Here is a 16,307-nt window from a genome sequence, read left to right as displayed (position 1 = left end):
CTTTTCTTGTAGGAGTTGGTAGGAGGATCTGTGTATAACGTGCCTCTGACAACCGTTCCAGTTTTGGCGTCTGTTCTGTAGCTCACTGAAGTGGAATCGTCTCCCTTACCCTCCCTTACCCTCCCTTACCACTCACAAAGGAGTGAGTGCTAATTTGTGGGTGCTTTGCTATCTGGTAGGACTTGCAACACTGAATTAGGCAATTGCGTTCTCTGTGCTGTGTATGGAAAAAATAAAACACGTGATCCGATCTGCCTCAAAGGGTGAGGAGAAGTTTAGGGAGGGCCTCTGTCTCTCTGAGGAGGAGAAGTGCCCATTTTTGGGATGTCACGCTGTGGCTCCCCACTGGGGAGAGTTAACCCACCCACTCACCAGCTGCCTGCAAACTTGCGTGTTTGTATCTCTTCTTTTTAAGAGCTAAAAGCAATAGCTGCAACCCAGCAATGCATACGCCTCAGGAGAGTGCCCTGAGGAGCAGACTAAGGTGTACCAAGGGGGGAATCTGTGTCCCTTTCTCCCTGTGAGGTGTTCTGTGTGCTGTACAATGTACATCACATTCATGGGAGCAGTGTTAGGAGCCTAGGTCTCCTAGGAGAGGTTATGGAGTCATTCGCTCCCCCTTTCCATTTCTATTTCCACCTTTTAAACAAAACAAGGCAGATCAATGAGAGGAGTTGTGAATATCTCCCTGGACTGCTCTACGATTGTATAATCAGGGTCATCTTCTGCATCATGGGAGTCTCAGGAGACAAATCCCAGCTTCCAGCTGGACAGAGGAAGAATCTGAACCTGTGCTTATCATCTCATGTGAATGCACTGCACGCCGTGAGGCTGCTGCTTACAGGAAAAGGGCATGCTTACCTGTACGTGTGCAAGGAACCTCCTGCCCCAGCCTGTGTTTGCTTGAGGTGGTCCATGCCAAGTTCAGAACTTACCGGGTAGAGGCTCGGAATTCAGGATCGTTTATGAATGTCATGGTGAGAGGATGTTTGCTGTCAAGGTGTTTCTTGCCATGAGAACCCCTTGTGTGTTTACCAGTAGTAGTGCTATAGAGGTTCCTCAGCAGCAACGTGGGAATGTTTAAGGTTGGGTGGGCACTAACAAAAGCTTGTACAATACCAGTGGTGAGTGCAAGTGTGCAAAGAGATGGGACTCTGAGCAAACTGATCTAGTTAAAGATATCCCTGCTCACTGACTAGATGACCTTTAAAGGTCCCTTCCAACCCAAACTATTCTATGATTCTATGATTCTATGAGACACTGGAGTGACCTCATTCCCTTAATAAATGGAGCACAAGGGCTCTGATTTGGCACCTGCCAAATGTTTTTGGGGGTGTGTTTTCTCTGTTGTGAATGCTTACTGTAGTGAGAGGGAAGCTGTGGGATTGAAACCCGTTTATAAGGGCTGATATCCTCATTAAGCAGGACAGCAGTGCTGTTCCAAAAGGCATTTTCAGACTCCACAGCTGGCTAACTTGAGACTGTGGCCTATTCCTATTCCATTGGCTCTGGAGTTGTACAACAAGCCAGGTAGTTTCAAAAGAAGTTTGCTAAGGGACCTTCATAGGCAACAGCGTCAGCAGCTTCCTTCTCCAAGAGATGCCATGCACAAGCATGCACAAGCTGCTTGGGCAGCCTTTGCACATTGCACTGAAGCACCCAGTGATATGCGTTAACCCATCTGCCAAACCCCTGTAATGTGTGAGTTCTTCCTGGGACCACAAACACGAACACCTCGCATGCTTCTAGACCCATGGGGCGGTCACTGCCCTGGTGTATTCAGGACCGGGGGAAATGTGCTGTTGGAAACTGGAGTATTCAAGGTGGAAAAGTCCTCACCTTGCTTCGCAAAGACATTTCCAAATGATATTACAATGTTAGTTACATGAAGGGAAAATAGACAGAGCTCTGTAGCCTCATTCAAAGCCCAGATCATCTCTTAATAAAAGAAAGTTGTCTAATGGACCTCTGCCTGGAGCGGGGATGGGGTGGAAGTGGGGAGAGGAATCGTTTCCTCTTGTGTGTGCAAAGGAAGAGTGGCTCTGTGGCTACGTCAGGAAATGCTGATATGGAAAAGTGACTCCAGGAAGGGGTTTACTGCTTAAAGACACAGAAATGTGATTAGTGATTGAGGTGTCTCCATGGGACTCCAGAAAGAATGACTGCAAACCATGCCTTGTACTTGTACTAAAGGTTGCCTCCGGCTATTCATGGGGATGGGATTGCAGTTTACTGTAATCACACTGGTGCCATGGAGCACCTTGGCAAAGGATGGATGTTTGACCTTTAATAAACCTTTAGTTTCATGTAATGTGATTTAGCAGCTACAAATAAAAGAGAGGAGTCAGCATCAAACAGCCAGTGGCTTTTGAACCTCTGTAATAGAATGTTCCAATCTGCTGTACCTGGTGCAAGTGGGTAGGCAGCTACAGGCTTTCAGGTTGGCTTGGCCTCCGTCTTCATTTTCATTGCTTCACACTGGTGTTTTTCTTTGGCTATTTGCCGGCCCCAAGAATACAGTCCCATGCCGAAACAGGCCCAGACTGCAAAGCTTTATGTTTTGCTTTATAGCACCTACAATGTAAAGGGGTAAACTTCCTTTGGAAGGAAGCATGGAGTCTCTGTACGACAAGCAGTTAAATCTTAAAACAGGGCTGATATGTTTGGACAGCCCAGAGAAGGGTGTTTAAGTCAACCATAAGGCCATATCTACATTTGTGCTTCAGCCCATCCTATTTTAGTCCGTGTCTCCACCATAACCACCATAATGTTGAGCGTGGCAAGTAAACATCACTTAGTTCAGGCAGCAGTGTGGTCACAGCAGTGCTTTATTCCCCAGCACGTCAATGTAAGTGAACCTCCAGTAGGTTGACAGCATTGTGGTGTCTCTCTTCTTTTTGGGGACTTGGAGATTTGCCCACTCTTTGAGCTTGTAATATAATGCATGGGGAAGTGCTGAGAGAAAGGTGAGGACCATATATGGTCCTTCCTGTTTCACTGGTTGTCACTGCTGGTCTTCATAGCCAGATTCCCCAGTTCAGTAATCCCAATGGTATCAATCTCTGCAAAGTCAACTATTTTTAGGGGTACTGACCTGGGCCATAGAGGCAGCTTTAATAGTGTTTTCTGGCCTCCCTTTGGGAGCTAGTTGCTCCCCAGCACTGGATATTTTATTTTCTGTGTATTGCAGGGTATCTGAAACAAGACTCTGAAATCTTGTCTCACCATCATCAGCCAACAGCCCCCAACTGTGTCTCAGCAACCAGAGTTGTCCCCAGTTGGAAGCCCCAGGGATGCAGCCCATTCTACTCAGACCATATGGCCGTATCCTTGCAGATACATCAGGACGTACCTCGCAGTCCCAAATCCACTGCAGAGACATAGCATCTACCTCAAGGGGGGTAAGGAAGGGCTCTGGGGAGCTTGAGGGTCACAACGGAGAGTGGGGAAGGCAGCCTGAGAAATGGGGAGGGAATCAGGCAACACCTTTTAGTGCTACCTTTGCTGGGCCAGTGTGGGAAATTGAGCCTTCCCTATTTGTTGTGGGGTTTTCCTTCTTCAAAGGGTGATCTTCACCAGCCCCTCCTTAATTCTCAAACTAGCCCAGGTCAGAGGACGTGTCTCTGTTTGTTCTCTTCATCCCCACAGCTCAGGGCAGGATGCTGAATGGCCTTTGGAGCAGAAGCCTCTTCTTACTGGAGACCTAGTCCTCATTTGCTAGCTCAGTGACATTTGAGGCCAATTCCCACATCTTTAGCCTACTCAGCCCTCTACGGAGGGCTGCCGAAAGGCAGAGATGGATTCGGTGTATGTGCTCTTCAATATTTGCCTTTACCTTCAGATGAAAAGAAAATACTGACCATATCCCCTCCTTGTATCCATCACCTGATTTACATTTCATTTATTTCTATAGCCCTGAACAGACATTAGTAACTCATAATAGTAATAATAGGAGTTTCTACTAATAGAACTCCTTCCATCTGTGGAGTTCAAATTATGGACAAGCACCATTAGTCCCATTTAGAGATGGATTTAGCTGGTGCAACTTGTCCAAATGCGGACACGGCTACAAGAATCAGGAAGAAAATGCAAAGGCTCCTGATTTCAGCCCCAGCCTCAGCTCAGCTGATCTGGTACAGCCATTTTGAGGCAAAAAAATATAATCATTCAAAAGACAAGATGTGAGGGATGCTCATCTCTGGAGACAGCTGAATTTCACAAGGTTTTCCCAGAGCAGCAAAAGAAGCAATGTCCCAAGCTTTGGCCTCTAAACTTACCAGCGTGAAAAAACCATGAGCGTGAAATCAAACAACAGGCTTCAGATGGGAGCTACGGTGACTGTAATCTGTATGTACCATTGTTTGATCTTCTAACCTACTAGGTTTAAGGTAAACCACAGTGGAATATCAAGCAGACATTAAATAAAACAGTGTCATTAATTCAATCCAATGAGATATGTTTTATATAACAAAGGGATTTGTTCTGATACTCAAACAATGTATATTAATGAAAGAGTCGAAATAGATTCATTTTGTTCTCAAAGCAAACACATTAAGGAAAGCCATCAAGAAGTGAAGAACATGGCATTTTTTTTTTTTAAACTGTGCTTTATTTAGGGCTAAGCTGGAAAGCATCATTCAATAATTACAGAAGATTACAAGGAGTTTTAGGGAATTGAGAGTGAAAGAGCAGTTGTATGGAACTGCAGCTGCGTTACACATCTGTACTTCCTAGCTGTGGGCTCAGTCTGGCTGTCCTTACTCGGGCAAAATACCCGCTACATCCCAGTGGGAGTTCTGACAGAGTAAGGACTGTAAGATCAGGCCCAATAGGGAATTAAAATTAAAATAAAATTAAAAAAAAAAAAGAAAGAGAAAGGAAGAAAGTTTGAGATAAAAAATACTAAGAAAAACAAACAAGAATATTAAAACAGAGTAAAACCAAATAAAGAATCAGAAACAATTATCACACCGCTCAATTGATGCAAACAAGTGTGAATGATGTAAATCAAGTTTTAAGACTGTGAAAATAAATTATAATAAATATGATATACTTTAAAATATATGTGTTCTTAAATAATTCATTGTTTTTTCTGAGTCAGATTTTTTAAAGCAATGTCTTATTTTTTAACTGCTCTAAAGTCATTTACCAAAGATAAATATCGTGCTTTCATTAAATAGTTTTCCTTGTTTTTTCTCTATCATTACAATTAAAAGTCCTACAAAATATGCAAATTTATTTACAGAAAAACAGAGCCAGCATCTTTTTTTTTTAAACAGCCCCCTGTTTTTCAAAATTCCTTGTAAACAGTTTCAGAAATTCTTCAAAGAGATTGTTTTTTATTTTATTTTTTGTTTTTATTTTTTTATGATTTTTTTTTTCTTTTTTAAGATTAAGGTTCTAGGCTAACCCCTTGCCCTGAAGGTTTCTAGAGCAAATATGGAAGCTACTGAAGCATAGGATGATGGGAATTTTGCGGACAGCAGATCATGAAGACATGAAGCGTTTAGCTGTGTTTTGTTGTTCAAGTTAGAACTAACGTCTGATAAAAAGACAGCTGTTTTGTTTCCCATTTGCATTGTCTACAGAATCGAGTTTTGTTTTGTTTATTTTTTTTAATAGCTGGAATGCTTGCAGTTTAAAAAGCTGCCAAAATAGCCATTTCTCTCCTTTTTCTCCTTGATAAATAACAGCATCCAACAGCAATTGGCAGAGAGTAGGAATTTATGCTCAATCTAAACTCTACAAAAATTACAGTTCTACAACATCTTTGTTTTTAGCATTAACGCTAACTTCTATGTAGTATTATTTTTTTTTGCTTTTTTGTTTTTTTATGTTGTCTAATTTTTTCTATTATATAGGTATTTTAAACTTTCTTTTTTTAAATTCTGTACAACTATTAGGATTTTAAATGGGGAGAGTTAGAAGCATTTACAAACCTTTTTTGTTTTCCATTTAATATCAACCATCTTTCCTTTCTCTTCTCTATGCCTTTTTATGTATTTATTTATGTATTTATTTATTTACTTTTTTTGCTTTTCATAGATATCCATCTTACCTGCCTTTAACAGCGCGATCCTTACGTATTATACAGAAAACCATATGAAAGCTTCATAGACTCTAATTAATGTATAACCAAAGAACCTCCCAAAGTATCAAAGAACTATTATCTTGCCGTTTTAAAAGCATTTAAGCATTTTTTTTTAATTTTTACATATTTCATATAATCGCTCTCAAAAACTGTTTTAGGAACAGCTCAGAGAAAAGGAAAGAACTTCCATATTTTACATACAGCTACAAGTCTGCGGTAAAAAGTTTTGTCCTTTGGTCCCTATATAGCTAAGGAATGACAGATAAAGATGCTCAGTGACTGTTACCATGGGTCACGCATGGTAACCGCATCCTTGGTGGCAAACAGGCACTCCTTTGTCAGTATCCAGGTTTGCATCTCCTGTTTGAAGAAAAGCCGCTGTGGTGATATCAGTGTCTCTTCAGAAATCCTGGTTGATCTTGTTCCTGTTCTGATTTTACTTATGTGTTTGTTTGTTTGTTTTCAAGCGCATGTCCTTCGAAGTCAGCAGATGTGATACTTTTCTTGAAGAAATGTTACAGTCTAAACAATCAAAGAGAGAATAAGTCTGAAGTCTTCAGCTTGATTGATATTTGCTGATATGTCAAAGGTGTAATCCAACAGTTCCCGTTTTTTTTAATATATATATACTTTTTTTTTCTAAATGTGGCCCATTCAGCTGCTGCCCTAAAAAAATGAAGAAGATCATTGCAAATTAAATCAAAAAGGGGAGGGGGAAGTAGGGAAGGTGGGGGGGGTATTTGGGACAGGGGGAAAAAAGACCTAAAAATGAAAATGAAATTAAAAACAAGCCTGTTCTTTTGGGCCCAATCCTGCTCCTGTTGAAAGTAATGGGTGTTTTCTTCTCCCTTCAATTGGGACAGGATGGGGCTTCTGGTTTGGTGTTTTGCTTTTGGAGGCATTGGCTCTGATTCTGCTCCCACTCAACGTCAACAGAAAGAATCCCCTTGACTTCAGTGAGAACTGGATCAAATCCAAATTGAGCAAGGTAGTCACGATCATGATAGAGAAAAATACAATTGTTCCTAATAGGAATAATAATAGTAAATCAAAATAATAGTAGGGCATGTCTACGTAAATCTGTATCACTATGTTTGTGCAGATAGCTGCATTTTAATTATTTTTAAGTGCCACTTTACAATGCCAGATCACAATCTTGCTTGGCGGGCTTTTGTAGTGTGAAAGGCATCGAGAAAGAATTGTTCTACATTTTAATGGGGTGCCATCTACGACAGTGTATGAGCTTTCTGTGGAGACAGCTGCCAATAACATCTAATCCTTTGTGAATGTCAGAAAGTAGGACTCCGAACAGGCAATTTATAGGAGGTTAAATAATAAAAAAAGACTGTTGGAATAAACTTTTTTTGCAAAAAAAATATAAAGCTAACATTTCTTAAATAAAAGTTATTTAAAAAAAATGTAATCATGATCCGACTAGGCTTGACATTTAAGTAGGATGCTTAATCATTAAGGATTAGCTCTTATCTCTTTCTAGCAAGCAGATTCTTCTTATACACTCGGTGATTTATTACATCAAGAAACTTAGAAACTGCAAAAGGTCCACTCTGGTGGAAAAGTGTCATGCGGAATATCAATCCATGCTGGCAGGTTTTCACACTGTTGGTTCAACAAACAGCAAACCGTACACAGCAGTCTAAACAATTACAACACCAAAAATAATAATAGAATAAAAAAATAAAAAACACTCGTCAAGGACCCTTTTTCAGTTGTAAACAAAAAGATGCATTTTGCTTTTTGATCAGGATGGGGGTTTTTCCCACTCAAAACAATCCCTCCCTCCCCCTAGAGCAATTAATTTTGGCTGGAGTTGCTGTAATGCAGAACCTTAGAATTAGGAATTCTTGAAAAGACATACAATGAGGCTTTTCTTGGGGTTGCTTTTTTGGATTGCTATAGTTTTCAAACTACTGTTACTGTCATTACTCTTTTTGGTTTCTGTTTTGGTTTTGTTTTTTTTTTTTTTAAATTTTTAGAGAGTGATTTGAGATATCCTAAGGGGAAAAAAAGATGTCAATTGAAAAAGGCCCCCAATTCTCCGGAAAAAAAATAAAATCACAAGATTTTCAGTGCAAAAAAATTAACCACGCATTTTTTTCTCTCTCTTTTTTTTTTCCAAATTATCTATAGTTATAACAATCCCATTTTTTCTAAAGAATTAGGAATCCATCTTTTTTTTTTCCTTCTATGTGACATCTAAAGAAGCATAAAACGCTGACGAGAAATCAAACGACAAATAAAGAAACCACTGCAAGCACCAAAAACGAAACGAAAATGAGCACAGCAAAAAATTGTGGCAGCACAAAGTCAAAAAAGGCACATGTGATCATGACTGGCCAATCATCAACTGATACAACATCCAAGAAAAATGCTTCAATCACGGCACCTGCACGAAACTTGACGGCATGTCATGCAACCAATTCTTAGCTTGTTACATGACGCCATCATGTCACACTTTCAACTTCGAGTTGATTTGAACTTACGGCCTGGGGGACTGTATTCTCCACTTTCATGTCATTACGTGAACTTTTTTCCTAGCTCAGCGCGAGACTGTGGTGGATTTGACTGGCTCTTGGTTGGTTTTGTTGGAATTTGATTGAATGACAAAAGAAGAAAAGATTTTTTTTATATATATATATATTTATATATAGTGTGGAAAAAGGGAAAGGTGGGGAAAGAAATATATAAAAATAATAATTAAAAAAAAAGTTACAAACACAGCATCAGTCAAAAAGATCTAATGGAAATACTTGCCATTAAACTATAGAAAATGAAACAAGAAGAAAAGCAAAACAAACTAACTGAACGGAAAGAAAAGAAAGGAAGAAGAAAAGAAAGAAAGGAAGACAAAAATGGATGGAGGAGGCCTAGCCAGAGACACACACGTAAAACACACACTTAGATGTAGACACACGGTCAACAGTGAACAGGAACAGAACGTTATGCAGCGGCTGTTGAGGAGAGCATGCACTGAATGAATGAGCGCAGACACAGATTGGTTTGCAAAGTCTGGAAAATAAATACATTTGCTGCCAACCAGAATGCTTTCGTTAGCACCGGCCTTTCCCGCACCACCCCCAGCATCCTGGGCTTCGCTGGATGGCTAGCCAAAGTCCTCCGAGAGCCTTTCCGTTTCCTCAGATGGACTCCGGAGCAAGTACTGCTCTAATTCGATTACATCCCAAGTGTAAAACCATGGGGGAGTAATAGACCAAGAGCTGCTTTGGCTACTGAGAATAAAAAAAAAAAAAAAAAAAAAAGAAGAGCAACTACTGCTGGTTGCTGCATGTCCATTTAGTGGTTCACAGGACGGCGGGCTCCGAAACACAGCAATGCTGGTATGGCGTGGGAAGCAGACTTGTAGGAGGACTCAGATGATACGATGGTCCCTAAATCAGCATCATTAAAAGAAGGACATTTACTCCTTTGGTGTTTGGCTCTGGACTGAATTTTAAAAGTAATGGAAAAAAGGAAGAGAGGAGAAAGAGAAAGAGAAAGAGAAGAGAAGAAGAGAAGAGAAGAGAAGAGAAGAGAAGAGAAGAAGAAAAAGGGAAAAGGAAAGGGAAAGGGAAAGGGAAAGGGAAAGGGAAAGGGAAAAGGAAAGGGAAAGGGAAAGAAAGAAGAAAAAGAAGAAAAAGAAAAAGAGAAAAAGAAAAAAAAAAAGAAAAAAAGAAAAAAGAAACTGCCAGGGGCTGGTTGCTCCAATCTCCAGAAACACCCTGTTCCTTTCCTACAAAGGAAAATGTCCCTTTATTGGCCCAGGGAGTTTTGCCTCAGTAAACACCAAAAATCATTGCACACAATGATACACTTGTCTCAGTCAGCAGCTCTGCACCTTGTTGTTCAGGTATTGCCTTCCTATCCCCTTGGCAGGGCTCATATCTCTCCTCCCAGCCTATTTCTGAAAAGTCACTGCACACGACTGAAATTTCACCTTGCGTTTGGTTGTCACAAGAATATTGTTGGCAGTTCTCATCCTGAAGTCATGCATGCTGGCTAGAGAAAATTCTTTCTCCGGCTTTTTTTTTTTATTGTTTCTATATTTTTTCTGAGCTGAAACATACTTTCTGGCTACAGCAGTTATGCTCAGCTGACAAGAGATGATGCTGAACTAAGCCCCTGATCTGAGCACTGGCTTCAGCTCCACACTTCTCCCACAGTTGGCTGCTGTCTTGGTTGGAGCTGACTCCTTCTTGATGGCCTGGCCCCAATGCCCGGCCCTTTAATGAGCTGGAAGTATCAACCTGAGCTTCCTGGAGTTTGAGTGAAGGCAATAGACTGCTACCCACCGAGGCAGATGCAAGGTCTGGGTCTACAGTTATTTCACAAGCCAAGAGGGAGAAAACTGTCTTTATAAAGATGGCCCAGGGTAGAGCTGTTGTCACTTGTGTCCCTGGGTACCCAAGGACAAGTAGCGTCAGCTGTACAGGTCCAGGCTGTACATGAGGAAGTGGAAAAGGCCTCTAGCAGCCCTCTTACCCCTCAGGACTCCTGGCTATATCATGCCACAAGAAAAAGAGCTGGTGGGGGAGGAAGGACAGCTGGCAGCACCATCATAGCAAGACCTGGCTCTTTCCTTACTTCAGCCGTGCCAGCAGCACGGGTTAGGCTTTACGAGGAAAAGGGCTAACAGTCTTTGCTCCCCTGAATGGAGCAAGGAGGCAGTGGGAATGGGAGAGATCTGGTGGAACGTATAATTCCTGTTCTATCCCTGGGAAGTGGCAGCAACACACATCTCCTGTCTGGGGTTGGAGTGTGGGATGGCACCGGCTGCAGGGTCAGGCACGGCAGCACCGTGGGCAATGCGTGTACATGTGGATGCTAGCCCCAGGCAACTCTCAAGCTGAGGAGAGGTTCTTTGACATAACCTTGACTGGGGAAAACATTTTCCCTTATGGGTGGAGCAGAAAGGACCAGGTTGGTCTGCCAGTGACCACTGGCTTTGGAGCGGGTACTACCATCCTTCTGCCTGTCCTCCACACACACCATCAGACACTGTGGATATGACACACACACACACACAGATAAACATATATATGTCCAGGTGAAGGATTAGGACTTGCTAAGCCTAAAAGAACACAAAAAACCCCAGAAAATGTACTTTCACATGAAAGTCACATGTGGTCATCCTGTTTGCCTAACTCGGGTCTGTATTTTAAGCACCAAATGAAGCTGTCCCTCTAAAACAGGGGTCTATAACACCTACCTAGTCAGTGGAGAGGAGAAGACCCTTTGATGGTCTCTGGGGACATATCCTGCCCACACAGCTGATGTACCTGAGTTTAGGCAAAGTTTGTAATAAACAGTAGGTCGATTGAGTGAGTTAGATGAAACAGGTTTTCAAGTGCACAATCCCTTTTTCAGGTCTTAAACTTGGGCAGACAGACTTTCCCTCTGGAGGGCTACAGAGGCAAATGCCTTTCTCTGTTGACTAGGCAGAGGAGTTAGATACCTGTCTCATGAGGACTGCTTCATCAGCGGCCTGAAATTGAGAGGCAAGTTAGGCATCTGTGTTAGATAGGCTGGACACCAGCCAAACTCATCTGTTTAAGAAAAACAATTCACTTTTTGTTGGGAATGAGTATAAACTTTGGATATTGCTGAAGTAAATTTGTGAGTAAAAGTGTTAAGGTTATGAAGCCAAGTATATACACCCTAGTTCAGAAGTGGTGTCTTGGAGATAAAGAAGGAGCATACTTCCCGAGCAGTAAGGGTCTGTGAATAAGGACAGATTAGGCAAAGTATCTTTGCTGCAGGTAACACTGACCAAGAACTTGCTCCAGTGAGCAAACCATAGCCAAATACATCTAGTAAATGCCAATTTTCCTCCAGCCTAGCTTCTTCTTTGAAGCATCTAAGTGGAGCCTGAGACTGTTCTCCTTGAACATTGGATAGAGATAACAACTTAAAGTCCTAATGATGGGATTCAAGACGCAGACATCTCCACCTAGCAAATCACTCTAGGCTGGTTTTAATGGAGACAGACAGGACTTGTAGGTCACTTGTCCTAAGGGACTGTTCCAGGTGAGACTGTGAATCATGGCCAAAAGGAGCCTATATCTCTCTTGTGGTTATAATGAGGACCTCGAATGACTAGCTGTGAAGGAGATAGTTACAGTGTAGGTCTATAACATCAGGGGAAATGAATCTCACTCAAAGCCTTGGTTAGAGCAAACATGTCTTTAGTCATGTCCTTGTAACCTGTGCTGTCAGCACAGTAGTCCTAATGCTACAAACACCTCTGTCACAGGAAAGCTTTTAACAGCAGTTTCTGACCAGACTGTAAAGATCAGCCCTACATTGTGGGAGACATTCATTGCCCATGTTTAAGCTGGAACAACATTTCCTTCCCCCAGAAGTCTTTGGCTTGGACTCATCCCATCCAGATATAAGCACTCAACTTAGGAGTCCATTTAACCTGAACTCTGCAAAGTCCATGGAGGTGAAGAGGAACAATGATTCTGCTTAGCTAAGATATGACTAGGACATGAAGGTGTCTCTTTTACTCTTCAAAGACTAGAAAGGAAATTTAAGGCCACTCAGTAAGTCATTTAGGCCAAGTGAGCAACACATGGAAAGCTTCTCTGTGACCGCTTGCTTTCACTGTTTCTACGTGAGTAACTGCATGCGTGGTTACCCCAGAAGAGACATTTATAGCAATCTGTTCATACCTTCCATCCCTACTTTCTAAGAACATGGCCCTGCTAAAGAGAAATGATGTCCCTTGCAACTGATTCTAATTTTTCAGCTCTTCATCTGTATCTCTTTTGCTCCACATAGGGCTGAGTCATTGCTGACACCTGACAGCCATAAATGTGGGGCTCTGGGAATAGACTAGGCTGTACCGCCAGGACCATTGGATCATTTTCCAATCCATCTGGATTTACCAGAGGATCAAGATGAGGATGCTGAGGCAGCTTTGGTCCTATTTACCACCATCCTGGTGAGTAGTTATGGCCTGAATCCAGGTCTGTGCACAGCAGGAAGGATTCTGTCTTGTCTCTTGTTGGTGCCAATGGCACACTGCCCTGGCTTCAATGGGAGAAGGGTCACTACTCTTGCTAGTGTGACAAAGTCAAACTGTTACATGTCCATCTGTACAAAACACTTCTGAAAGCAAGAGAAGGACAGGCCTTTCCCAAACACTTCATGAACTAAGAAAGTGCAGATGATCTTCTTTAGAAGTACAGAGCTCCTGTGCTCTGTGACATTCACCATATAGTCTAGGGACTGCTAGGCTTGTGCAGCATCTTGCACACACCTCTCAGGTCATCTACGCGCTGTCAGGGCATGAATGTATCTGCTAAGCTTGCAAATGCAAACAACTACAGGTGCGAGATTGCTCTGTGTCTTCACAGGACCACAGAATTGGCCCAACACTGCCTCCATCATGGAGGGCTACCAAGTTGAAGTTCTTCTTCCACTGCATAAATCTACTGCCTCCTATTCCTCGTTATTTCTACTGTGTCTTTTCTTCCTAGACAAGTCTCCATGGATCGTGTTCTCTATCCTTTTTTCTGTGCTGTCTTGGAGGCAAGGAATCTCTCCCCGAAGAAACTCAAAAGCCATCACTTCTTCAAGCACCAAAGTGGCCACCTCCTGTGCTCACACCTAAGCCTCTGATCATGGCTGAACATTGCTCATGTGCCCACCACTTATGTAGACTTCTGCACCCTTATGCAATACACATTAGCCTCTGTTACACCCACACACGTGTGTGTGTTTGCGAGCCCATCCAAAACTGCAGTCGGGATCCTGTCCTTCCATCTGCTGGAGCCTGTGCCCAAGCACACCTATAGCAAGGCAGTGGAAATATTTTTCCTACGGGTGACAGATCTTTACAGCTATTGCCTCTGAGGCTGATCAATATTATTAAAATTCCAACCCGTGTTTTTCTCCCTTGCCTTTCTTCTTGTTTCTATAGCAATTTCTCTCGCTGTTTTATGCCTCTGCACCAACTTTCTTCCAATGCTGGATGGCTCTGCTTTACCTCTGCCTCAGCCCACTTCAACATACCCTGATACCAACCCGCACAGATCTCCCTTTCCTCAGCTCCTGCCCAGACTGCCCAGCAGAGGTGGAGGAAGGAGGCAGGGCGCTCCAGAACGGGCTCCATCCCTGCAACGATTGCTCCTAAGGCTGTCGTGTGGAGTCCAAGATTAGGAGCCCAAATATCTTAGAGTGGGAAGGGCAGTGAGGTGAAGGGGACTTTGCATCCATGCTGGGATTAAATGAAGCCTGATCATTTACACTAGAAATCAATGCATTTACCTGGACTCTTGGGGTGCTATTTTTAGGAAGGAAAAAAAAAAAAAGAAAAGAAAAGAAAAAAAAAGAATGTGTTTGTCAGATGCTTCAGTTCTAACATCCGAAGGTTAAAAAGGAGACAGATAGTATATATGAGTCTTTATATACATGAATATGCACACATACATATCATACATATGTATACGTACAGAGGTACTATATATACATACATATCAACAGAGACAATTACACATATACAGACAGAGAAGCTAATGGGATCTAACAAGGAGGTGGGAGTCCAGCATTTCGAATGCTAATGTTTTCTGTAGGGTTTTTTTTTAAGATGTTTGATGACCCTGTCTCATTTTTCCCATTTATAAATTAAAGGTGACGATAAAAATTAGCTCTTAAATTGTAATGCCCTTCTTTCAAATAATCCTATGACTTACTTGCTGTGCAGTGTTGTTACTAGGATTGTTCTCATTTAGCTATGTTACATTAAGAGCTGGTTGAAAAATGACAATTATTTTCCAGGGGAAAATTGTCATTATTTTGGCTTTCTTTCCTGTGAATATTTTAGTTAAAAACCAAAACAAATCTGTGGTGGGGGAGGTGGCCAGAGGAATAGATTAATTTTTGTCTTTTTTTAATCAATCTGAAAACCAGTCCATTTTTAACAGGAATTTAGTGTTTTGAAGGCCAACATTTTTAATCAAGACAGTTTTGTTTTTTGTACTGTTGGCATTTCTTTTTTAATCTACTAGAATGAAAATTTGCTGTGGAAACATCCAGGTTGGTCAAAATGTCACTTTTTGGTCATCCCCTCCTCCCCCAGCTTGGTTTGATGAAAAAATGTCAAGCAGCAAAAGCTGTGTCACCTCTGATTTATCTATTTTTCTAGAGCCGTTAGTCTCAAGCAACGGATGAAAAAGCACTGCATTGGAGCGGCTGTTCCTGGAGAAGCCAGCCCGGATGGTCAGAAAATGTCACTGGTTCCCCGCGCGGTGTTGCCTTTTCTCGCCCTGTCCCAGAGCAGTGACAGAAGAGGTGGGCACAGCGTGACGGGGATCACAGGGTGGTGGAGACACCCCGAAGGAGATGTGGAGGTGTGTGGTGGGAGGAAGAACGGGGCTGGGGTGGGACAGAGTGGGGATGCAGGGTGGGCTGGTGCAGGAGGGAGCTCTGGTCTGCGCGGCACCAGGGTTATGGTAGGGAGCAATGGGTAAGGGCTGAGCAGTTGCAGCCCTGGTCGCCCTCCTCAGCAACATCCAGAATTTACTTGCTCATGCAAACATAGCCATGGCTCCCTATTCCTCTCTCAGCTGCGTTTTACCAATGAAGAGCTTTGCAGGCAAAGGTCAGTGCAATAAACTCAGGCCGTTTTGGGAAGCAAGGCAGTAGTGATGGTAAAGGTCAAATGTACGTCATGTGGCTACTTTTCCAGCAAAGCCTGTAGCCTCTTCCACTCCCGTTGGCCAGCTCAGTGGGTCCTGTGCCCTGACGAGCATTTGTCCTGCCTCATACAGAGTGCTCACTCCTGCTTTTGCTGCTGGTGAACATTAGGTAGGAGAGGAAATTAAGTTGTGTGGTAGCTACCTTTCTGCACATAATGAAAGGTTCTTTATTACAAGGGGGCCTCAAGGAGTTTGCTATCTCCTGAGCATTGTACCAATAGTTTAATTAAAAAAATGTACATGGTTGAGAACCAAGTCTAATTGGGAAACTGTGAGCGAGCCTCTGTGCCCGGTCTCTGCTGGTTCTGCTTTTTTCCCTCTGTAGATTGACTAGAGCTTATCAAAATGCTGATGAACCCGATGCTTCACGCTGCTGTTCTTGTTGCTGAGGGTTAGATAGAGATGCTATGCCTTTCCCCCCTTCCTTTTCCCTACCAGACAACAGCATCTCCTAGGATGATCTCAAGACCCCTAGTCAAGCCCAGCTCATGGATGTC

General features: G+C 42.5%; 1 protein-coding gene across 3 annotated transcripts in view; it reads right to left on the bottom strand.

The window, feature by feature from the left end:
- Positions 1–4,522: 4,522 nt before the first annotated feature.
- LOC142074819 (CUGBP Elav-like family member 4) overlaps positions 4,523–16,307 on the bottom strand; it is a 717,496-nt gene continuing 705,711 nt past the window's right edge. For all 3 annotated transcript variants that reach the window (XM_075135698.1, XM_075135697.1, XM_075135699.1), the window contains exon 13: positions 4,523–6,757. The gene's annotated coding sequence lies outside the window, so the exon portion shown is untranslated. The remainder of the gene's footprint in view (positions 6,758–16,307) is intronic.

The sequence above is a fragment of the Calonectris borealis genome, chromosome W, assembly GCF_964195595.1.
Source record: "Calonectris borealis chromosome W, bCalBor7.hap1.2, whole genome shotgun sequence".
Classification (NCBI taxonomy): Eukaryota; Metazoa; Chordata; class Aves; order Procellariiformes; family Procellariidae; genus Calonectris; species Calonectris borealis.
Note: the sequence above shows the minus strand (reverse complement) of the source record. Positions and strands in the feature narration are given on the sequence as shown.